The sequence below is a fragment of the Erinaceus europaeus genome, chromosome 5 (assembly GCF_950295315.1).
Source record: "Erinaceus europaeus chromosome 5, mEriEur2.1, whole genome shotgun sequence".
In the NCBI taxonomy this organism is placed as follows: Eukaryota; Metazoa; Chordata; class Mammalia; order Eulipotyphla; family Erinaceidae; genus Erinaceus; species Erinaceus europaeus.
In genome coordinates this window covers 36,466,953-36,492,630 of record NC_080166.1, presented here as the reverse complement: position 1 = coordinate 36,492,630, position 25,678 = coordinate 36,466,953, and positions in this window count along the sequence as shown.

Sequence of the window (25,678 nt, the reverse complement as noted above, 5' to 3'; positions counted from 1 at the left end):
AAATCAGAATAAAGTCATTCTCCCATATGTACAGCTTTGCTTTCAGTGGTTCTAGTCACTTACAGTCAACAGCTGTATGAGCATGAAAATATTCCATTCAGTAAGATAGTGAGAGAAGCCACATTCATACAGATTTTATTACTGTAAAAATGAATAAAAATGTATGAGTGGTCTGGGAGGTGGCACAATGGCTAAGGCATTGAACTCTCAAGCATGAGGTCCTGAGTTCAATCCCTGGCAGCACATGTACCACAGTGATGTCTGGTACATTCTCTCTCCTATCATTTCTCATGAATAAATACATAAAATCTTTTTTAAAATGTATGATATTTCAGGACTGCTCGGAAAACAAGAGTGTGAGCTGTAGCCAAAGTATTTAGGGACAAATTAGTCGCTGTACTAGGTTTCCAGAAAAACCATGGCCTATCTTTTTATGCAAGAAATGCACCACAACTTCCCCAACAGCCTGACCCATCTCTCAGCATAGTAAAATAAGCCAAGATGAAAGCTAAGTGCAGTCAGGAACACTCAACTCCAACTCTTAGAAAATCAAATGATGAGCCTAATTTTACTTATATTAGATAGTTACACTGCCAAGGAGTCCACTCATTGGACCTCACTCCTTGTTCAGAGAAACACAGTGAGGGCCAGAGAGGTGACCCACTGGGTAGGGAGCATAGGGACACACATTGCCTGAGTAAGGGTCCTGGCACTACTTGGAAGGGGTTCAGGCACTGTAGCATCTGTTCCCTCTCCCTTTCCTCTCTCTGAGTGTGTGGACTTCAGTGAAAAAAGCAGCCTGGAGCAGTGAAACCATGTGTGAGTTCACTAGACACACACACACACGACCAGCAAAAAGGAGCAGAGTAATTCTTCCTTTACAGGGGCTTTCCCAGGCCCCTGCCTCATCACACTCAAGGCGGCAGGCTTTCATTTTTCTCCTTGTCCTTTTCCTTTTCCTGTGTTGGTGTCAAGTGTATCTCATCAGCCATCAAGCATCATCCTGCTCCACCACAGGGACTTACATCTCCAACTTGGGAGGGAGATCTTATTTCCTTTGTCTGATAAGAAAACTGATGCCATTATTAATTCTGACCTACCACTTTGACCTCAAGAGACTCCATTTTCTCTAAACTGCCATTTGTTCACTTATAAAGCAGGGTCTTTAATACCTGTCTCCTGGCATTGATATGAATTAAAATGGTACACAGCAAAAGGAAAAAAAGAGAAAGAAAAACCATACCAGTGAATGGCTACATTCTGACTTTAGGTGGTGCTGGGAATTAAAGGTGCCACCTTTTGTGCCTCAGACAGGAAAGTCGTTCTGTAGAACCACCACACTTTCTCCCCAACACATTCTTCCCCACCTCCACTTTTCATTTGTGACTGACAATGGGTTACTACACTTTAAGATGGCAATGCACAGTTCCACAACACACACACACACACACACACACACCCAGCAAAGTTCTGTGTCCCCACCCTCCCACAGTTAGAAAAGGTCCATCTCCCACATTTGGGGACTGCAATGAGCTTACCTTACTCTTTGACATAGAGAGTGAAGAGGCATCTTTATTTTGAGAAATGTCTTCCTTCCCTCTTTCAAAACCTTAAAGAAAATACACTGTTATTTCAACATTTCTTCGTTGGGACATATACAGGCATTAATGTTACAAGATGTATGTGTATAAGAATGCAAGGGTGCGCAGGGACTGGCATAAGGATCCCATTTTGAGCCCCCGGCTCCCCACCTGCAGGGGAGTCGCTTCATGGGCGGTGAAGCAGGTATGCAGGTGTCTATCTTTCTCTCCCCTCTCTCTCTGTCTTCCCCTCCTCTCTCCATTTCTCTCTGTCCTATCCAACAACAAAGCAACGTCAACAATGGCAATAATAACTGCAACGAGGCTGCAACAACTAGGGCAACAAAAAAAGGGGGGGGGGGGAATGGCCTCCAGGAGCAGTGGATTCATGGTGCAGGCACCGAGCCCAGCAATAACCCTGGAGGAAAAAAAAAAGAATGCAAGGGTTTGGGGGCTGCGTGGTGATGCACCAGACATACAGCGAAGTGCTTGGATCTGGGTTTGAGCCCCTGGCTCCCCACCTGCAGGGGGGTCGCTTCACAACCTTGAAGCAGGTCTGCAGATGTCTATCTTTCTTTCCTCCTCTCTGTCTTTCCCTCCTCTCTCCGTTTCTCTCTGTCCTATCCATCAACAACAGCAGCAGCAGCAACCACCACAATAACAACAATAACAGCATCAACAATGGGGGGAAATTGGCTGCCAGGAGCAGTGGATTCATAGCAATAACCCTGGAGGCAAAACAAACAAAAAACACAAGTATACACATGTATGTCTTCACTTGAATGTCTTCATTGTATTTTATTTACACCTGTCCACGAAGCCTAGACTACACAAACTTTAAATTATTGTATGTTAAATACTTCTGAGAGATCACCCCTAGTGTAATACTTCTCTAGATAAACAAGGCTTACCCAGGCAATGAAATCTTTCCCTGAACGCATACATGGAAAGCTGACTCCCTTTTTTCTGTGCTCCTAGCGCAATAAGGCTTCATGAAGCAAGACGCAAGCCAACACACTTTCCACATGTCTTGCCAACTTGGAACCAATTCCAGAACTGCTGCTAGAAGGGTAGGGAACTACATCTGGGTAGAGAGACAAACTGTAAAAAACTAGTAATGCAGGGTATAGGAGATAACATAGGGTTATGTTATCTTGTTGTGAGGCTATGGGGCCCAAGGTTCAATCCCCCATGCCATCACAGGCAGAGCTGAGCTGGTTAAAAAAAGATCCAATAATGCTCATTTATCATAAAGTATCTGCTTTGTCATGTGCATGACCTAGCTTTGAGCTGGCCCTCATCTGCCTGTGAAGTAAGCCTCGCTGCCTGGGCTATCTCTCTCCCTCTCTCTCTCTCTTTAAAATTAGTCGTTTAATCATGGTTCACAAGCTGATAGCACTATAGGAGTACATTCTCCACTGCACCCTCCAGCACAGTTCTGTGTCTCTCCTCTGCCCCCTCAAGGATAACCACCAGAGTTTCCCCAAGTCTTAGAAACAGTCTGATTCTTTTTTTCCAGTATGTGTCTTCCCTTTATTATTTGCTACTGATATATTCACTCTATTTTAGCTATCATTTTATTTTATAGCACTTTGAAACAATTCTTTTATATTATCTCTTAATTCTGTATGCTACTTTATATAAATACCAGCTCTTTCAAGTTTGCTTAAAACTGTATATTTTTAATTAGGACAGAGAGAAAAGGAGAGAGGAGGGAGAGAGAGGTGAGGAGAGAAAGAGAGACACCTGCAGACTCATTTCACCATTTGTGAAGTGTCCCCTACTGCAGGTAGGGAATGGGGGCTTTAATCTGCTTCCTTGCCCTTGTAGTATGTGCACTTAACCAGCTGCACCACCACCTGGCCTCTGGACTGTATTTTTAAAAATAGTAAATATAGTGTTAAATAATAATCTAAGGACTGGGTGGCGGAGCACCCAGTAGAGCATTCAAGCTACCATACACAAGGACTAGGATTCAAGCCCCAGCTCCTCTCCGCAGAGGGATCTTCAGGAGTAGTGAAATAGTGCAGCAAGTATCTGCCTCCCCCCATCTCTATCAGAGAAAAAAAAGGTCACCAGCAATGGTGAAGGCAGGTAGGCACTGAACTCTAGTGATAATTGTGGTTGGAGAAGAAAGAAAAGGAAGAAATGCAAAGAAAATCTGTTTGCTGAGCTATCTTTCCTGATCCTGAGTCGTGACTTAAAACCAGCCAGTTTGGTTCCCTTTCAAAGTCCACCATACGGGATAAAGGCTAAAGACCACATTTGAGGGGGCTGGGCATTGGTGCACCTGGTTAAGCACACATGGTACTAAGTCAAGGACCCAAGCAAAGATGTAGGTTCGAGCACCCAGCTCCCCACCTACGGGAGGAGGGGCAGCTTCACACGTGGTGAAGCAGGTCTTTACCTCTCTATCACCCCTTCTCGCAATTTCTCAGTCCTGTCCATTAAAAAAAAAAAAGTAAAATGGCCTCGAGGAGCAGTGCATTTGCAGTGCAGACACCAAACCCCAGCAATAACCCTGGAGGAAAAAAAATATTACTACATTTTGTTGTTTGGAACTTATAGTAGATATTCAGCATATGAATATTTAGAACAAGATATCAGACTTTTCAAATCACCAAGGAGATAACTGTTAATTTACCTCGGGCAGCTCAGGGCTCCCAGGGACCTGGGGGGGTGTCTCTGGGGCTGGGGCTGTCACTCAGTCAGTCTGTCTGTCAGCGCACTTGATTGGACAGGGGCCTGGCGGCCCTTGGCCCCCAGCCCTGGGCTGTCAGATGCCGGCCCCGCCCCCAGACATGCCCCCACCATGCCCCTTGCCACCGAGCCCTGCCCACCTACACCGTCTTTGGCCTGGGGCTCTGGCTCTGGTGGCTGGTCAAGTTCAAGTTGGGTGTCATGGCCGCCTCAGCTGCCGCTGCTGCCTCCCTAGGGGTCAACGGGATGGGCGGGGTCCTTGTGGCCTAGCAACCTCTCAAGCCCTCTGTAATGTGCCCCCCCCCAGGATTCTGTGCTCAGGAGCACTGGCACTGGGCAGACCAACAGCCCTGCCACTAGGTCAGGCAGCAACGCCCAGACCCCAGGGCCCTGGCACAGAGGGACAAATGACTGGAGGATAGCGCTGACCAATGACGGACCTCAGGGCTGGCAGCCAAGAGAGCAAAGGAGGAGGTGCGCCTGGGAGCCAGGGAGCCCAGGCCACAGCTGCCTGCATGCCTGCCTGCCTGCCTTGCTGGATGCCTGTATGCAGCCTCTGTCCAGGTGGGTTTCTCAGTTCCTCTTGTCTCCTCTCCTCTTCTCACCTCTTTGCTCCTCTCCTCTTGTCTCTCCTCTCTTCCGGGTGCCCTGCACACCAGCTCGAGCGCTTCTGACATTTCACATGTGACAGCTGCCCGCACCCCCCCCTCCGCGCCACTGACGTGACCCAGCTCACAGGCTCACCTGCTCACCCCACCCATACCCAGAACCCCCACCACATTCCCTGGATCAGCCCTTCTGCCCTATTCAGCCAAACTGGCCATTTAGTAAAGTATCTGTGCAGGCTTGACTGTCTTAATCATTCAAGGTTATATCTCCTTTTGTACTTAGCTTGGTTGATTGGTGGATGGATAGTTGGATGGAAGGATGGAAGGATGGAAGGATGGATGGATGGATGGATGGATGGAAGGATGGAAGGATGGAAAGATGCACGGGTTGATGGATTGGTTTTGTAGAGGCAGAGAGCCATCAAGGGGTACTGGAGACCTCTGGCATCAGAGCCCTAGTCTGCTGTCAAATGTAAAACATTAACTCAATAAATAAATGAATAAATAAATAAAATAAACTGGGTTAAAAAAAACACAGTGTCTTTGCCTTTTCTGGATATGGTATGCTCTGAGGATCTTAATAAGGAAAGCATTGTCCTGAGCAGCCCCTTGAAATATTGGGAGATTTCATTTTCCCTCCTCCTCCTCCTCCTCCTCCTCCTCCTCCTTCTTCTTCTTCTTCTTGTTTTCTTTGCTTTCTATATCTTGATTTATTTTTTGAAATGGACAGTCAGGAATCAAGAGGGAAGTGAGGGATAGAGATTTTGAGAACCAGAGAGACACCTGCAGCACTTCTGCACCACTTGTAAAGATTTCCCCCTGCAGGTGGGGACCAGGGTCTTGAACCCAGGTCCTCCTACAGTGTAACATGAGTGCTTCACCAGGTGAGGCACCACCTGCTACCCTTAATGTGACATTTTTTTTAGCAATGAAAAGAAATTCTCTTGGCTAGGTAAGAAATAAATAAAATATAAATAAATAAAGTGCCTTTACATTTACACACTGGAAACACACACAAAGGGACATATTCATGTATATTACCTCTTTTATTTATTTATGTATTTATTTATTGACACAAGGGGTTATTGCCACAGCTCAGTGTCAGCTCCTCGAATCCATTGCTCCTACGGACCATTTTCCCCCTTATGCTGCCCTTGTTGCTTGATTATTGTGGTTATTAATATTATTATTATCATTGTTGTTGTTGTTGTGATGGTTACTGTCCTTGGGGAGGAGAGAGAAAAATGGAGAGAGGAGGGGAAAGAGAGATGGGGGAGAGAAAGATAGGCCCCTGTGAAGATCTGCTTCACTAAATAAATAAAGCGCATTGACATTTTACTCAGTAGAAACACAGAGACATGTATACATGTATTTTTTATTTATGTATTCTTTATTTGTTTATTTATTTATTTATGTATTTATGCATTTATTGCCTCCAGGGTTATTGTCAGGGCTAGGGGCCTGCAACAGGAATCCACTGCTCCTGCAGACCATGTTTTCCCCTTTGGCTGCCCTTGTTGCCTGATCTTTGTTGTGGTTATTATTGTTGTTGTTGTTGCTGTTACTGTCCTTGCATAGGACAGAGAGAAAGGGAGAGAGGAGTGGAAAGACAGAGGAGGGACAGAAAGGTAGATCCCTGAAGGTCTGCTTCACTAGATAAACAAAAGTACATGTACATTTATTTACAATGTGGAAACACCGACGCACGTATACATGTATATTACCTGTCTATTTCCTCTATGAGTTTATATATATATATATATATATATTTATTGCTTCCAGGGTTATTGCCAGTGTTTGGTGCCTGTACCAGGAATCTACTGCTCCTGCAGACCATTTATTCTCCTTTTGCTGCCCTTGTTGCTTGATCATTGTTGTGGTTATTCTTCTTCTTGTGGTTATTGTTACTGTCCTTGCATAGGACAGAAAGGGAGAGGGGGAGGGGAAAGGCAGAGGGGGGAGAGATAGACCCCCTGAAGATCTGCTTCACCCCCTGTAAAGTGACTCCCCTCCAGGTGGGGGTCTGGGGGCCATACCCCGGATCCTTCCGCCTGTCCACTCTTTTCAGTGCCTGCACCACGAATCCACTGCTCCTGCAGACCATTTGTTCCCCTTTTGCTGCCCTTGTTGCTTGATCACTGTTGTGGTTATTATTATTATTGTTTTTGTTGTTACTGTCCTTGCAGAGGACAGAGAGAAAAGGAGAGAGGAAGGGAAATACAGAGTGGGGGGAGAAAGACGCCCTAAAGTCCTGCTTCACCCCCTGTAAAGCGACTCCCCAGCAGGTGGGGTTCTGGGGGCCAGACTCCAGATCATTCCACCTGTCCCCTCGTTTCGCGAGTACCACAAGCACTTAACCCTCTGACATACCGCCAAACAAATAAATGAATAAATAAAAGTGCATTTACAGGGAGTCGGGCTGTAGCGCAGTGGGTTAAGCGCAGGTGGCACAAAGCACAAGGACCTGCATAAGGATCTGGGTTCCAGCCCAGGCTCCCCACCTTCAGGGGAGTCGCTTCACAGGTGGTGAAGCAGGTCTGCAGGTGTCTATCTTTCTCTCCTTCTCTCTGTCTTCCCCTCCTCTCTCCATTTCTCTGTCCTATCCAACAACGACAACAAAATAATAACTACAACAATAAAAAACAACAAGGGCAACAAAAGGGAATAAATAAAATTTTTAAAAAAGTGCATTTACATTTACTCAGTGGAAACACACGGACATATACATGTATAATACCTGTATTATTTATTTATTTATTGCCTCAAGGGGTTATTGCCACAGCTCAGTGGCTGCACCACAAATCCACTGCTCCTGTAGACCATTTCTCCCCTTTTGCTCCCCTTGTTGCTTGATTATTGTGTTTATTATTATTGTTATTATTATTGTCATATTTGTTGTGATTGTTTCTTTCCTTGTGGAAGACAGAGAAAATGGAGAGAGCAGGGGAAAGAGAGATGGGGGAGAGAAGATAGGATCCTGAAGGTCTACTTCACTAAGTAAATAAAGTGCATTTACATTTTACTCAGTAGAAATACACATGCTAGTATACATGTTTATTACCTTTATTTTTTATTTATGTAGTCTTTATTTGTTTATATAATTTTTTATTTATATATTTATCCTTGTATTGCCTCCAGGGTTATTGTCAGGCCTAAAATCATTTCATGGGCCCAAAGGCCTTGACCTAACAAGATACAATTATTCCAGCATCAGTTCTTTGAGTAACACTGCTTCTGTGTGACATAATATATATTTTTTAAATTTAGTTTTCTGTTTTGCCTAGGCTCTTCAATAGAGGAAGATTTTCTTGTATAACAGAAGTGATGATAACCTCAGGCATAAGTCTTATTGCCTTCCTCTTCATTGAGTTAGATATGAATTTTTGTAACCTTATAGAAACCGTTTCTGAATGCTGTTGTCTTTCATGGAAATGAAGTCCCAGTAGAGTTCCTACTTTTCTCCATGGCTGTCTGAATACTCATCACTTGCCTCACAAATTTAGGAAAAGTGACTGCACTTTGTATCTTTAAAATTCCTTCTATATATCCCTAGTAACCTATGAAATAATACATCTGTTAAGGATGAAGGCACAATTTTGTTTACAAAACAATCTTATATTAAGGCACTTGTTTCTGCACAGTATAGCCTTCCTTTTTGTCCCCCCTTTCTTATTCTCCTGAGGTTTATATCTATTTCTGATTGTGTTCCCTAAGCTCTCTGTGAAAACAGGAAGGCAATGAACTCATTAGATTTTTGTTTGAGCAATACCTGTCTTTTCAGTCAGTAAATTGTTCTGAAAACTCTACTGTCTCTGCCACTGACCTTTTATTCCTCCCATGCTTGAAAAATGTCTTAATATTTGTCCTAACGTCTTCTGCAATCTTCTTTTCATTTGCCACTTTTCCTTTCCTTGATGTATATTTCTTTTACACTTCAAGCTTCAAGTTCACTTATATATTCATAGATTTTGCATGAACTTTCTCGCTGATATTCTTTTTGCATTTGGGTTTTTTTGTGTGAGAACTGCCTCAATACATTCAAACACAGTGCATTTAGTGTAAAATGATTAATTAATTTTAGCTGTTTGTTTCTATCTCAACTTCCAATGGGAAGTATTAAAAAGTATATTTACTTAATCAGTCATGAAAACAAAATTACACTTAATACCTCCTGTGCTTTAATGCTTAAAATTTATCATAATTAAATTCAACTAAGAAAAAGTACACTCTTATTAACATTATGCTTGTCCCACCCTCCCTTTCCTCACTCCCGCCCACTCTTCCTTTTGCTTTCAGTATGATTTTTTTTACTGGTTACACATATATTCTTATATACATTGGAAAATCTGTCTGAAATATTTTTTTCTGCAGTAACAGGGCAAAAGTCTATGTGGGATTTTTACTACTTTTTCATATATACTGTTGTCAAAAATGATAAATGGCATAGCTTCATAGAACAACTGTGTATTTTTCAATGCTTTCTGCTTATACAATGGATTTTTTCCAGTAAGAAAAACTATAAAGTATCCATCAATGGGACCCTGCCTGGGCAAACTTTTACAATGCAAGAGAGCTATCACATTGACACACTGAATGGAAAGTTCAGCTTCTCTGCTCTTGTGTGGTCATGTGCAGAAGTTCCACTACCTTAAGGTAGGTGAACTCAGAAACTTACAGTACTTTAAAAAATTTTAAATTGTAATAAGATTTCTAGAAAACATAAAACAAGTGGTCAAATTTTTGTTTGGGTTTAAAGCCAAATAGAGATGAATCATGCTGAGACTTGGAAAAAGAAAAAAAGAAACACATTGCCATTTACTGAGTGCTTAGCAATTCTGAACAGTTTTAAGTAATTTAGGCAGATCAAGTGGTGTAACTGTGAAAGACAAAAAGTGTGGGGCAGGGCTAGATAGCATAATGGTTATGCAAAGAGACTGTCATGCCTGAGGCTTCAAAGTCTCAAGTGCAATGCCCCACAGCACTATATGCTAGAGCTGAGCTGTGCTACGGTTAAATAAATAAATTAAATGTATGTTTAAAAAAATGTAAAGGAGGTGTTATTGGTTCCATTTTATAGAAAAAGGAAAATCAGATATAGAGTTACCACAACCTATTCAAATTCTTTTTTCCCCCTTTTTTTGTTGCCCTATTTGTTGCAGCCTCATTGCAGTTATTATTGCCATTGTTGATGTTGCTTTGTTGTTGGATATGACAGAGAGAAATGGAGAGAGGAGGGGAAGACAGAGAGAGAAGGGTAGAGAAAGATAGACACCTGCAGACCTGCTTCACCGCCTGTGAAGCGACTCCCCACAGGTGGGGAGCCGGGGGCTCGAACCGGGATCCTTACGCTGGTCCCTGCGCTTTGTGCCACGTGCGCTTAACCCACTGCGCCACCGCCCGACCCCCCCTATTCAAATTCTCAAAGTGAAAAAATAGCAGTGGTAAGTTTGAACTCAGATTGTCATACTCTGTAGTTCAATCTTTCACCTCATACACCCCAGCAAGATGCCCCTGGCTTTCTATCTATCTATCTATCTATCTATCTATCTATCTATCTATCTATCATCTATCTGATTTATCATCTATTCAAGCTGAATCATCATCTATCTGGAGTCCATCTTCAACATCATCATCTGTAAGTTGCTGTTCCCTATCTACAAATAAACAGAAACACCTAGCTAGCATAATCTCAAAATTAGTGGGTATACCAATTCATACTAACATGTATATAAGCTATGCTGTAGCTTCCCCTTCACTTGCAAAGTAAATAATTAAGTTGTTAAAAGTGGACGTATATTAGATTCCTTGTTCTTTTTTCATATTGGACAATTTCTATGGATTTGTCTTCAACATCAATAAATCTATCTTCCATGAACTTTAATCTGTTACTAGGCTCATCCAGTTCATACTCCATTTCACATCATGAAGTCTTAAATTTGAAAACTTCTATCTTTTTCCTTTCTTTGGTACACTTTTTATTCCTTTTGTACTATGAGATGTTTATATATTACAGAATTAAGATTGCATTTTATTTGCAGTCACCAAATAGATATAGAATAATCAATATCTGCTGAGTACAATGCTAGAGGTATCTCAAGGTTTTTTAAAATTTCTTTTGATAGAATGCTCTTAACAAAATTCTGTTTATTTTTTATTGCATGCTTTGGGTGATGAGTACTTCTTTTTCCTTTTTTTTTTTTTTTGCTTTATAAAGCCTTAACATTGATCTGTAAATATCACAATGCAAAACCTGAGTTGCACATAGGCCACAGTAGTGCACTATCCCAGTGAGCTACTTTGCCAACCCAACACATATTTCTTTTATTCTGGAATCTATATGAGGGCTTTTGGTCTTGACATCTGCACTATCAATTTCAATATACAATTTTTAAAACTTAAATTCCCAATTTGGGGCATTTTCTCCTCAGTCTCTTATTTTAAACTATTCTCCTCAATCAAAAGTCTGTGAGCTAAGGCTGCCAATGACAGCCACAAGATATCTTAGGGATAATTAGATGAAGTCCAATTTTATAGCAGGTATTTAAATACATAATTATCAAAGTGAAAGACCCAACAAATCACATTTAGTGGCATTTAAAGTACCAATAATGACTTGTTCCCACTGATAGCACTACTTGAGAGGATGGGCCAAGGTAGAGGAACACTGTCTTACAACACTGTTCTCAGGTGCCCCACTGTTTATGTCCACTCCTAGTAAAGTGTAGTCATATAAACCACTATTCAATTAATATGAGAGGGGAAAATTTATTAAATTCAATCTGATTACCAATTTGAAGTCTTACGTGCTTAGATTGAAGACATATATACTCATATGGTCTATGCATCAAAAGTTTGAGGAATTCGATCCATTTTTACCCTCTTATATTAATTTAGTAGTGATTTGTGAGACTATGAATTATTAGGAATGTATATTAACACTATTCCCACCACCAAATGTCTGTGTCCCTCCCTCCTGCCCCCCACAGTGAAGCTGAACATCTCCCATCCCCCTCCCCACAAATAATTACATTGGTGTTATACTTAGAAGAGAAGTGTTACAGAGAAATTGTCAACAGCCTTTATTTCATCTATTTTTTCTCAAACCATCTTCTATTAAGAAACTGTTTTTAAGACTAAAATTTCTTGACTACTAGACAACAATTTGGCACAATTAAATAAGAAAACATCTTTACTGGGGGTTTCACAAAATTTTTGCTTCTAGTAATTCTCACACAAATCCAGATTTTGCATTAATAGAAATAGTATCTGAATGTTCCATTACAAATATAAGTGCATGTAGTGCAAAGCATAAAGATCCATTTAGGGATCCCAGTTAGAGCTCCCAGTTCCCCACCTGCTAGGAGTAAGGATGAACCTGTCAAAGCCCATGTTCAGAGGGGAAGCAATTACAGAAGCCAGACCGACCTTCCATCTTCTGCACCCCACAATGACCCTGGATACATTCTCCCAGAGGGATAAAGAAGAGAGCCAAAACCCTAGCCAACATGATATCGATTTTCCCATTATTGTTTGCAGCTTGTGAAGCAGCAGTAAGCCTATCACCGCTAGTTAGTTTTAAATACATATGGGATTGGCTATGATTAATCTAAATTGATTCAAATACTAAACATTATTATTCCTACAACTATACTAATTGTAATTAGACTAGAATGATTATCTGACAAATTTCTGTGAATTAATATTACATCATATGGCCTATTAATTCACACATTAAGTTTGAGATATTTAAGCCAAGCAGACTTTATAAGCTTAAACCTGTCAACAACTTTCTTCTATGATAGACTTTTGCAACTAACAATGAGAGTCAACATCATTGGACCAAGGACCTTTAATTAAACTTTATATGCTAATTATAGAGTTCTATACTAATTATATTATAGCTGTTCCTAGTTATAACCACTGAACTTGTCTTATTTCATATACTAATGGAAGCTACCCGAACTTGATACAATTATCATCACCCAGTGAGGCTACAACGCAGTGCACTTTAATGCAGGACTCTGTTTCCTGCTTTATACTTTGCCTGGATCTTTGCCTCTTTTAGTTTCACTCATCTATATGCAAGGGATATTCGGTTCCCTAAACTTTATTCTCCTTCGACCCCAAACACAAACATTATCATGCCAGTGGTATGGCAGCAATCTTGTTGTGATTAGGGAGTTAAGGTATAATACAAATCATAACTTTAACTGACTTTAAACAGAATTATTGTGTTGCCCACTTAACATCTGTTCCAATGAGGAATAACTATAACTAGCTCTATGTGTTTTCTTCAGATGGATTTAAAATCCTAAACGGCTTGCTCCTATGTAAGGCATGTTGCCCTAGTAGTATTCTTTGTATTAACACAGAGCCCCTGAGACATATAGAATTTAGGCTCCAATGAGAACTCAGTGCAGACATTGACACTAGACCCTCACACTAGAAAATGTGGGTGTGTTGGTTCTCCTCAGAACAGAATAAGCACAGGCTTGTTTCAATAAGGTAGCAAGAAGAAGTTTTTTTTAAAAAAAATATAACTAAAAACATTAGCTGGGGCTTGATGCCGGCACTACAGATGCACAGCTCCTAGCAGCCATCTTTCCTTTTTTTTCTTTTTCATTTGATTTGATAGGAAAGAAAACTGGGTGGGATAAAGAGGGAGAGACAAAAATATATACACCTGTAGTCCTGCTTCGCTGCTTGTGAGGTGTTCCCACTGGAGGTGGGGAGTGGGGACTCGAATCTAGGTCCTGGCATGGTTCTCCTGAGCACTTAACCAGATGGGCCATTCCTTGCTCCCCAAGAAGAATCTGTTTTGTTTGATAATTAATATCATTATTTTATTACATTTATTAAGTCCTGTACTATTACTCCTTGTTTTCTTTGAAAGCGTTTCCATATTAACTCTCAAACTTCCAAAACCACTCATTTTATCATACTTATTAAAGACTGTGCTTACAAGATTTTCAAGTTCCACATACCAAATTTAAGTTAGAACAGTTTATTAGCAAATAAGAGGTAACATGATAAGTCAAGACAGTATTTACTGGTTTGAAATTAGGTATATAAAAGGGAATTACTTTCCTTTAAAAAGGCAGTAGCTGATAAACATAGTTTTAGTAGACTAAACACAGATTTGGCAATGTCTTTGTTTAACTTAATATTCTTTTTAAAAAGCATAACAAAACGTCAAATGTTCTAAATGTGTTGGGTGCATATATTCTGTATTTTCACACTTAGTTATTCAAATATAAAATTAAATAAACAGATCTTGAAGTGTAGACTCAATGAAATAATATAGTAGTTTAAATGAGGTATACATTTTCAAGCTGACAAGGCATTGTTATAAAAATAAGCTTTTTCAAAGCCCTAATGTAGGCCAGTGGTTTGGAAACATTAGTAAAAGCATCTGCATCCCCTGAAGGCCTTTACACACTGATTGTTGGGACCAAGATTTGCATTTCTGACAAGTTCTCAGGTGACACTGAGACTGCTGGAGCCACACTCTGAAAATCACTGATTTGGTGGATGTGTTTCTGCTCTTTTCTTTTTGGTAGGTCTGTTACAGCTCTGTGACATATAACACCAAACAAAATTCTTGTATTCATCAGCTTGCCTACTTTCTTTTGAAGTTCTATGAGTCTAATGCCCCTTATCAGTTATTAAAATAATACTACAGAGCTCTAGCTAAACATATAATTTGCACCTGTAGATGACAAGTTATTTTCTTATTCCAAGGCTATTGTATTTTAGAAGTGGAACAGAGGTTATTCTTTTTTTTGTTTGTTTTATTTATTTTGTCTGCTTGTATATTTACCAGAGCACTGTTTAGCTCCTGTTTACGGTGATGCCAATAGTTGAACATGGGTCCTCTGGGGCTAAGGGTCTATTTTAGTAACAATGGTGTTAATCTCCCTCACCAGAATATATATTTTTTAATTCTTATTTATAAAAAGGAAACATTGACAAAACCACAGGCCAAGAGGAGTACAACTCCACACAATTCCCACCACCAGAACTTCATATCCCATCCCTTGCCCTGATAGCTTTCCTATTCTTTATCTCTCTGGGCATATGGACACAGAGTCATTATGGGGTGCAGAAGGTGGAAGGTCTGGCTTCTGTAATTGCTTCCCCGCTGAGCATGGGCATTGACAGGTTGATCCATACTCCCAGCCTGTCTCTCTCTTTGCCTCAGGGGGCAGGGCTCTGGCTCCAGGATGCATTGGTGGGGTTGTCTGCCCTGGGAAGTCCAGTTGGCATCATGAGTATTCTTGCTAAACAATATAAAAAAACTCTATGATCTGAGTCTTGACAATGAAGTGTGACCCAAGAGGATAGAACTTCCTGGTGTTGCAGAAAGGGGAAGGAGGTGTTCTGAAAGTGATAAACTGAGTTAGACAAAACCAATAATTCTCAAAAAAATTACACACACACACACATATATATTCTGTTTGGTGCAACTCTCTTGCAAATAATCAATTAACACATTAAAACTTTGAAAAATAAAAGGACACTCTCATATGTCCTATTGAATCTGAAAACGTTTGAATTCCTCCCTCTTAGTTTTATACCCCTCCAATGCTACCAATACAATCCTCCCCAAATACAGAGAGAGAGAGAGTGGTTGATTTAAGCATTGCTATAGCCTATATTGGACATTGGAATTGAGGCTATTTCTTTTCCTTTTTGACAAAAGGTGGTAAGATAAAGTATTCTTGCTATAGTTCCTGGCAGTGGTCCTCCTTTAGCTTCAGCAATTTTGTTTTTGTTTAGAGTTTTCAGGGCACACTCTGTAGAGCACAGAAATACCCGGGTTCAAATCTCAGGTCCCCATCTGCAAGGGGGGAAGCTTCACAACAGCTGGTGTTTCTCTTTCTCTCAATCTACAACTTTTCTCTAGTTTCTCTGTCTCTATTTAAAAAATTAAAAGAGAGTTGTCAAACACCCAAAGTTAGCAGTAGTCAAGTACAACATATTGACTTCAAGATCTTAAAAATATCTAGCCTCCTAAAGACATTTTAAGACACGTTCTCTATCAATTTGGAAAAAAAAAAGATGAAAATAAAAGTAAAATCAATCAAGTAAAACCCAAATGTAGTGCAAGTTCAAAATGAATGTACCTTAAAGGCCTCAATTTCCTGATCAAGATTTTTGGAAGCTCAATTGAACTGCCTTTTTAGGAGATGTTTTTTTTATTAGGAAAGCACTGATTTACAGGACAGTGGTCTCATGAGGACAACGCTCATCTTTCCATGACAGGTGTAGGTGCAGGTGCAGTGATTCCACCACCATCTCAGGTACCTGTTCAGTAATCTGCACTGGATCCCCAGCACCCACTCTCCATCTCCCTCCCCATCATTCTTTGGTCTTGCTTCCATGAAACTAACTTCTGGAACAAGTTTTCATTCTTATTATTATCATTTGTTCTCCTTTTTTTTTTTTACTTTCTAAATCCAACAAAGTACAAAATACTTTTTGCACCCCACCAAAGGATTTCATACAAGAAAGAATACTGTCAAAGAAAATAAATTATATATATACATATATATATTTATTTATTTAAACTTTACATGAAAACTATATGAACATAAAGAGACAATACAGATTCATCGGCTGAGATAACAACCTGAAAGTGGTTAATGGAAGAGCTAGATTTGTCTTACAGTTGTCTAATCTAGGTCCACAGATAGAATTTAGACAAGGCAGTGAGGCAAACTGACTGTATAAGGGCAGAGGAAAATATTCACAAAGGCAAGAAGGTTGGAAACTGAGATGTGTACATAGTTAATGAGTAGTGGTTCCACTTGGAGAGAAGCTTTAAATGAGAGCCAACTGAATTCTTTTGTCTTGGAAATAAGGCTGACAGCTGGATTGATTAATTCATTTGCAGAGTTCAGGTAAAATTGTTTGTGAATGTTGTTATCAGTTGATTCTTTACAATTCAGTGAGTGCATCATTCATTGCCCATGGCTGAGGATATTAAGGAAATGGGATTGAGTTTCTCTAGTGGTTTGTTTTGGATTTCCTGTACTAACCTTTGCTACTTCTTGTGCCATTTCATGACTCTCATATTGTTGGGCACATTAGAGGAGAAAGGCTCCTGAGAAATCATATAATGTAGATTGCACTTCATAGAGACTAGAGAAAGTACAAATACTAAATGAAAGACAGGCTATAGATAGAATGAGGCCATGAATCAACAATGTTGTTCCTATGCTAATAGAGTGAGCATGAGGCAGCCAAAAGACTTGGCATGGAAAAGAGAACAGCAAGGCACAGATAAAATGAAGTGCAGGCCCAAGATAGACTAGGCCAAAGGTCTGCAGAACTGAGAATTAATATAAACCACCAGTCTGTGTTCACAACAGCTGTATGTAAAATGAACCTAACTGGAATGTCTATAGCTCCTATCCTAGAGAGTTGATACTATTGCATTTACCTGACATTTTTATAATATAACAGAATAAGTGAACTAAATGATTCCTCCAGGTATAATGTGTGTCTGTAACTACATGAGTTAGAAAAACTGTTCCTAACAAAAAAAGAAAGCAGTAAAACGAACAAATTCCGTTTTCGAAAGACTTATTTCTCTGTGGGATACATCATGCCTCCTACCATTCTAAATGTGGCACACATAATATGTTTTTAATTAAAATGAATTACAGTTAATTTTGTACAGAGAATAGCAAGGCATTCTTGATATCTTTAATTATAATGAGGGATGAAAAACAAGAGTTCAGAATAATTTTAGTGTAAAGGTCTGACATGCTGTTCAAATATTCTATGGCAATAGCAAACTTCTATACAAGGATATTATCCACCACCTCCACCACCCCCCAAGGGTTTTCTCTTTGATCTATAATCATCCAATGTGACAGTCTAATTTCATAGGACAGGGTGGACTGGGGAGACAACTCAGTGGGATAGAGCACCTGCTTTCCCATGAGCACAGTCAGGTCTAAACCTGACCCCCCACCACACATGCAGGAGGAAGCCTGTGTACTGTGATGCCCTTCTCTAACTTTTTTACATTCTCTAGCTCTTTTTTTAACGATTTAAATATATTTAATTTACATATTTATTGGATAAAGACAGAGAGAAACCAATAGGGATGGGGAAGATAGCAAGGAAGAGAGACAGAGACACCTGAAGCCTTGCTTCACAACTTGTGACGCTTCCCCCTGCAGGTGAGGACTAGGGGTTTGAACCTTGGCCCTTCTGCACAGTAACATATGCACTCAACCAGGTGCACTGCCAGCCCCTCATTCTCTATTTGTAGTTTAAAAAGATCACCTCCAGGCGGTGAAGCAGGTCTGCAGGTGTCTATCTTTCTCTCCCCCTCTCTGTCTTCCCCTCCTCTCGATTTCTCTCTGTCCTATCCAACAATAACAACATCAATAATAACTACAACAATAAAAAACAAGGGCAACAAAAGGGAACACATAAATAAATATTTGGAAAAAAAAAGTTCACCTCCAGGCAATGAAAGCAGAAATAAAAAAGTTCAGAAACTAAAATAAAGTCATATGAGTACAGGAGGTCCTAGCAGGTAGAGTGAAGGCTCTTGAGAGACATCAAATAGGAGCTTAGTGCAGAATCATCAGTCTAGAAGGAGCTCCCTCAGATGGCAGGATGAAGGTCAGGTCGCAAAAGTCCAAATTGGAATGTGCAGGTGTGACTTAGCAATGACAATGGGGAGAATGAAAGCTGGGGAGCACTCCAATTTTCCCCAAATCCTAGATTGTTTCTTTTCTTACTTATGTATTGAGGTGGGGGGGATGGTAAGTCAGGGGGCTGAGCTCAAACCACTGTCACCTAAGTGACAAAGCAGTACACTATCCTAGTGAATTATTTTGTGGCCTGAACTATGTTTCTTTTGTCTTGGTTAGTTGCTCATTTATGACCTCTGAAAATTGAATACAGGTACTCTTGCATGTACAACACCGCTGAGAGACCCTCCCAGATCAATTTTTGCCAAATATATATATTTTAGAGAGAGGAGAAAAGAGACAGAGAAAGAAATAGAGACAGGAAAGATACCACAGCACTAGGTTACCCATCCATATTGTGCTGTTGATTTTTCTCCCAAGTGAGGTTTGGACTTGGACCCAGCACCTCATGCATAGTGAATATGTTCTACCCTATAAGATGAGCTATCTCCTAGCTTCCTAGTTAACTACTACTACTAGTAGTACTTATTTATCTTTTAATATTGACTACTACATCCCTTAGAACCTACAAATGTCCATATTGAACCATAAATTATATGATAATCTTATTTAGAGAAAACTGATAAGCAAAGACTTGACCTGGAGAATTAGTTTGTCAGCTGGAACAAACCTAAAACAAGCCCAACACTGACCACAAGGTCCTCTTCTCAACTTCCTCTCCAGCCACCCACTTTCCTATCTATCACACCCCACAACACAGCAACTCTAAAGCAGGAGGAAGGAAATGGGAAAGTTAGGAATGCTGCCCACCCTGGGAGCTTACTTAGAACTCTTGGAGTAACTCTGCTTTATTAAAGCTTCATTGGTTTTTGAACCCACTTTTCAATTCTTCTGATTTCCCATAGCTCTCCTTCCCATCTGTGAGGCAGCCACATGCACAGCTAGGGAGAAATTAAAATAGAGAGTCTGCAGCAAAACTCACAACTAGGAAGTCTAATTAGATGCCCTGTGACATAGACCATGGCTGTCAAGCTATAAAACTGTTTATCATACATCTTCCTGTACAGAAGGGTGTGTGTGTGTGTGTGTGTGTGTGTGTGTGTGTGTGTGTTCCTCTGGTAAAGTGGAAATCTGTCCTCTTTGACTTGAAATTGGTAGGAAGTCTGAATATCTTAGGGGGCAGTATTATAATAAAATTTTGGATTGAACAGTCTGAAAAACATCTCCCCAGTGGTGGACAGAACATCTGAAGAATTAGTTTGTTCAAATACAAACGGCAAAAAAATCACAGTGAAACTCCATGGTGATTGATCTATGTTCCAATGTGTTCCCAGAGGAGCTTCTTAAGATTTGGACTAAGTATACACACACAAAGAACAGAATCAATACCTGCATCTCACTTACATCCTTGGAATAAAGAAGCATTTCTCTGCAGTCCTAACATTTTCAAACTCAAACAATTCATATGCAAGATGTAAAGAGATACTTCATTATTCGAGGCTTACACCAAAGAACTAGCTATGATGAGCCTATTCATTCTAGGACTTTAGAATCTCCATAAATTCTAAGAAAATTCATGTATACATAACTGTAAGCCTTATTATTCTCCTTTGTTAAGTATATACTTATAATTCAGTTAAATACCAAGGATATGCACACATGTATCTATATATAGACATATAATTTATAATGTGTAAGGAATCATAAAATTCACTACTCAGCTGAAGAAATAAAATTTTATTATCATTATTAAAGATTTTTTATTTCTTTCTCTGAGAACAAGATTCTTCTTCTGAGGTAAACATTATCCTGCAATTGTATATCCCATTTCTTTCCTTTATTGTCTATCTGATTATTTTTTTTCACTACATAATGCCTCTACTTCTCAGTTTTCTCAGAAATCTATAAAATATATCACATACATTTTATTGTTCTCTTCCCCAGCAGACGAAGGTAGAGGTTTTCTGCAATCTACAAAATCAGTCCCACTCATCTGTTTGCTGAGTTTCTTCCAAAAATGTTCTGTATTGTCTCATCTACTGTCTCTCTGCTTTTATTTGTAAGTACAGCTTTTGTCTTTTAATACCAAGTGTTAGTCTTTCCACACCATTTGGTATGTTTTTGAAGGAGAGAGAAAATACACAAGCCATATTGATAGTTTGTGAGAATGATATATAAATCATGAGATACCCTTTAAATATAACTTTAAATCTTTTCAAAAGTCTTATCCTTCTTAAATTCCACAGTAGCTTCATTAATCTAGAACAAGCTCATTTTGTAGAGAGAGAGAGAGAGAGAGAGAGAGAGAGGGAGACGGAGGGAGAGAGGGAGAGAGAGAGGTAGAGCAAGAGAGAGGGGGGAGGTGGAGGGAGAGGGATAGAGAGATAAAAAGATAGAGAGATAGAGAGATAGAGAGAGAGAGAGAGAGAGAGAGAGAGAGGGGGAGGAGTTTCACAAAGAGCAACAGCACAACAGCTTGTTTGGAAAGGTCCTCACAGTTGCTGGCAGTACAGAGGAACTGAAACAGAAATGGAGCAAAGTATCCATCACACTAGACCCTCCAGGGATTAAGTTCCTTAGGCTCTCTCCTCCTAGCACACCTACCCTCCTACCCAAGAACCCAGCCCTGGGTCTCTTAATTTATTTTTCTATTCTACAGCCTTTCACTTATAAATCTGCAAGCTTCCCCTCAAATATTAAACTGGGAAAGATCCCAAAACCCTCCTTCGGAGACAGATGGGGGGCCCAGATATTGATGCACCTGGTTAAGTGCTTGCATTACAATGCACAAGGACATGGGTTCAAGCCCCTGGTCCTATCTGTAGGGGGAAAGCTTCATGAGTGTTGAAGCAAGGTTGCAGGTGTCTCTTTGTCTCTCTCCCTATCTCTTCCTCCGCTCTCATTTTCTGTTTCTATCCAAAAATAAATAAAAATTAAATCAAAAACAAACAAAAACAGAGATGGATGGAACCCAGGAAGATGTGATGACTGCGAAGTTAATATATTGATAAGATAGGTCCCACTGTGAAAATATTGAAATACTATCTGCTTGATACACAGTTGCTTCCTCAAGTCCCTTAAGTGCTACCTATAACTCCATCCTCCCTGCCCTTGACCAGTTTGAAAGACAGGGACATCTGTGGTGGATCTGGGCTTATATCTTGTCAGTTATTAAGTTTTTGGAGTATATCTCTTAAAAACAATCTAGTATGTGAAACTGAAGATTAATTTATCAGAGAAAAGAATAAAAACTGAGTAAACATTAGAGAAGCCCAGAAAGCATACTAACCTGGGCATTTTCAGAGCACTGCCCAACAGTCTCTTTCAGTCAAATGTCTAAATTATTGCTCCCCCAGATAGTCTTATATCTTGGGCTAATATGCAATGTCATTATACTTTGTTTTTAAAGAATGTGTAATTCTGATACTTTAAAACTAACCATTTGAAAATGTACAATTCAAAAATCTTAATACATTGACAAACTTCACACAACCACTACTACTAAGGCCAGAACATTTATTATCTTCCAAAGAAACTCAACCCCATTAGAAATCACTTTCTTTTTCTTTCATTCACTCTCTCATTCTTCCTGGAAGACAAGTGTCTATTGAGACAGAGCAAGGATAGAAAGGGAGAAGAATGTACACTTAGGAAGTGTGTAGTCTCTGGAGATAAAGAGAGGGTCCTGAGCTTCCTAATCTTCTAACTTTATTCCCCATCAACACCAGATCATAATAACCAATTGTTATTTTCTGCTTCTTATCAACTTAGCTGTTCTGAAAAATTAATATAAGACAGAATCACTGGGGGATCAGAAGGTCCAATTTTTATTTTAATTTTTGAGACAGTCTTGAACATCAAGAAAAGACTGGCCTCTCTCAGTACCATGTGATAATTTCCACCCACAATCTGTACACCAGTGGGAGATACTAGTGTTCAAAAGAAACAGATCAACCCCCTAGTAATCCAGCCAACCCTGGCTCAGTGTGCCAGGAAGAAGACCAGATCACTAAGACCTGCTTCATTCCTGTATTCCTTTGCTGTCATCCTGTTGCACTTTTGAGTGCTTAATCTTCGACATAGTTTATCTATAACCCTCAAAGACCATTTGAGTTTGCTGCATAAAAGGAAGGTTAGAGATAAATGAGACATGTACTGAAATTTGATTTTTTCTCTGCTCCATTTCATTGGTTTGAGATAGAGTGAATCTAATCACAGACTGATCTTATTATAGCTAACGACCTGATGATTAACAAGAGAAATGCCGCCACGGTCAAATTGCCTGTTTTAATTATTCCAAGGAGCTGCACTATCAATGGGCAGCAGGCTGCAGGCTTTTGGATGTGGGTTTACTTGCACCTGGTGCTATCTTGGTTATTATTCTCTTTGTATTTAGCAGGGTAAAAATGCCCCCCCAAAAAAACTTATATGTACTCATTTTCTCCCTATTTACAACAGGAAGTGTGAGACAGAGGTGAAATGTTTGATCCTAGTGTATGTCACAAACTGAAATGGAATTCTGGTGTCACAGAGGGCACTTCTCCTACCAGAGAGCAAATGAGACCAAGCTGAATAGTAGTTTGTCAGGCAAGAGGGAAAGTGGAGACTATTGTAAATCACAGCAAGTAGATTCTAGCTAAAAAAAAAAAAAAAAAAAAAAAAAAAGACCTGGGGCACAGTGTAATGAGAAAGCAGGGGAAATATATTTGGTGGATGGGGTGATCTGTGATTTTTAAAACATCTGAGATAGGGGTCAGGTGGTGGCACACTGAGTTGAGCACACATAGTATGAAAGAACAAAGACCCACACGAGGATCCCAGTTCCACTCTCTGGCTTCTCACCTGCAGGGAAGTCGCCTCACAAGCTGTGAAGCAGGTCTGCAGGTGTCTATCTTTCTCTCCCCCTCTCTGCCTCCCCCTCTTTCTAGTCCTATTCTCAACTCTGATGCCATCTATAATACTTGTAGTCCTCCTGCATGTTAGCTTTCAGGCTTTGGCAAAAATTACTAAAGTCATGTGCCCCATGGAACATACTTAAAATAGACTTCCTAGATTTTCCCAGTATGAATACCCCTAGATTCATTTGCTCTATTCATACCTTTGGATTCCTGGATACTGAACAATTTGCCTTGCATTATATCTTACTACTTTTCAGCCACCAAGTTGCATATTGACCTATGATGCCATATTGACCTCCCTGGGCAGATGACCTCATCAATGTATCCTGGTACCTCACCTCTCCACAGCCCTGCCCCTCTAGGGAAAGACAGAAAAAGGCTGGGGGTATGGATTCAATTGCAAATATACAGAAGTAACTACTGAAACCAGACTTCCCAACTTCTGCACCCCATAAAGAATTTTGGTCCATACTCCCAGAGGGATAAACAACAGGAAAGCTTCCAATGGAAAGCTTCCAATGGAAAGCTTCCAATGGAACAGGAAAGCTTCCAATGGAACATGGAATTCTAGTGGTGGGAACTGTGTGTAATTATATCCTTCTTATCTTAAAGTCTTGTTAATCATTATTAAGTTACTAATAAAAATAAGTGAAATATCTGGGGTCAGGAGGTGAGTCATCCGGTAGAGTACATGTTATCATGCACTGGGGTCTGTAGTCAAGTTAGTAGTCCCCTGCAGGGGGAAAGCTTCATGAGTGGTGAAACAGTAAAGCAAGTATCTCCCTTTCTCCTCCACTTTCTCTTTTTCTCTCACCTATCAAAATAAAATAAAGACTGTTCGAAGTGGAAAAGCAGTCCCTGCAATAACCCTGTTAGCAAAAACAAGTGAAATAATTTTGAGCGATATGCATTTTAAACATTTTATATTCAATTAAATACAGAATATATGTTCATCTCCCAATATTTAATGGTTTGTCTCCTTTATCAAAAATAAGTCAACCAAATGGAGTTGTAGTTTTACAGAAAATATTCCTAATATGTCATTCATGCATTTAAGTTTTGATATTTTTAAAGCAGAGCAAGAATATAAGATACTGGTAAACCCAACAATATTTAGAATCATAGATTTCTTTAAATGCTAATGCAACCATCTTTTCCACTCTTATTTCAATAACAATCTCAGTCGTACAAAGTTGAGACACACTATTCACTGAACACTTTTTAATTCAGCTAAGTTTAAGTGTTAACTTTTTTTATCATTTCATGTAATTTACGTAAATTTTTTAAAATACTTATTTATTCACTTTTGTTGCCCTGGTGGTTTTTTGTTGTAGTTATTACTGTTGTTGTTATTGATGTCATAGTTGTTGAATAGGACAGAGAGAAATGGAAAGAGGAGGGGAAGACAGAGAGGGGGAGAGAAAGATAGACACCTGCAGACCTCCTTCACCGCCTGTGAAGCGATTCCCCTGTAGGTGGGAAGCTGGGGGCTTGAACCGGTATCCTTATGCTGGTCCTTGCACTTTGTGCCACCTGCACTTAACCTGCTGAGTTACCTCCAGACTCCTGCATAAATTGTTTTAAGATAGCCTTGCGTACAACTGGAATAAAGCAAGTTAGAAAGTAAACACCTCTGAGTCTTGCTAGGCACGTTGAGGAGAACAGAAACATACATTGAGGAGACAGTAGCAGCCAGCAGAGACCAAATGACGTAGAGGGTATAGGAACCAATGGTTAATGGGGTAGGTGAAAGAAAAGAAAGCTGGTTAAAAGCGGTCTCACCAGAGAGAGACAGGCTGAGAGTATGGATCTGTCTGCCAATGCTAATGTTCAGCAGGGAAGCAATTACAGAAACCGGACCTTCCATCTTTTGCACCCCATAATGACCCTAGGTCCCTACTCCAAGAGGGATAAAGAATATAAAAGCTGGGGCCAGGTGGTGGTGAACCTGGATAAGTACACACACTACAATGCATAAAAACCCATGTTCAAGCCCCTTGTCCCCCCCACCTGCAGGGGGAAAGCTTCATGAGTGGTGAAGCAGGGCTGCAGGTGTCTTTTTCTCTCTCTCCCTCACTACCTCCCCTCCTCTCTCAATTTTTCCCTGTATCTATCCAATAATAAATAAATAAAAATATTTTTAAAAAAATAATAGAAAAGCAATCAGGAAGGGGATACGGGGTTCTGGTGGTGGGAATTATGTGGAAGTGTACCCC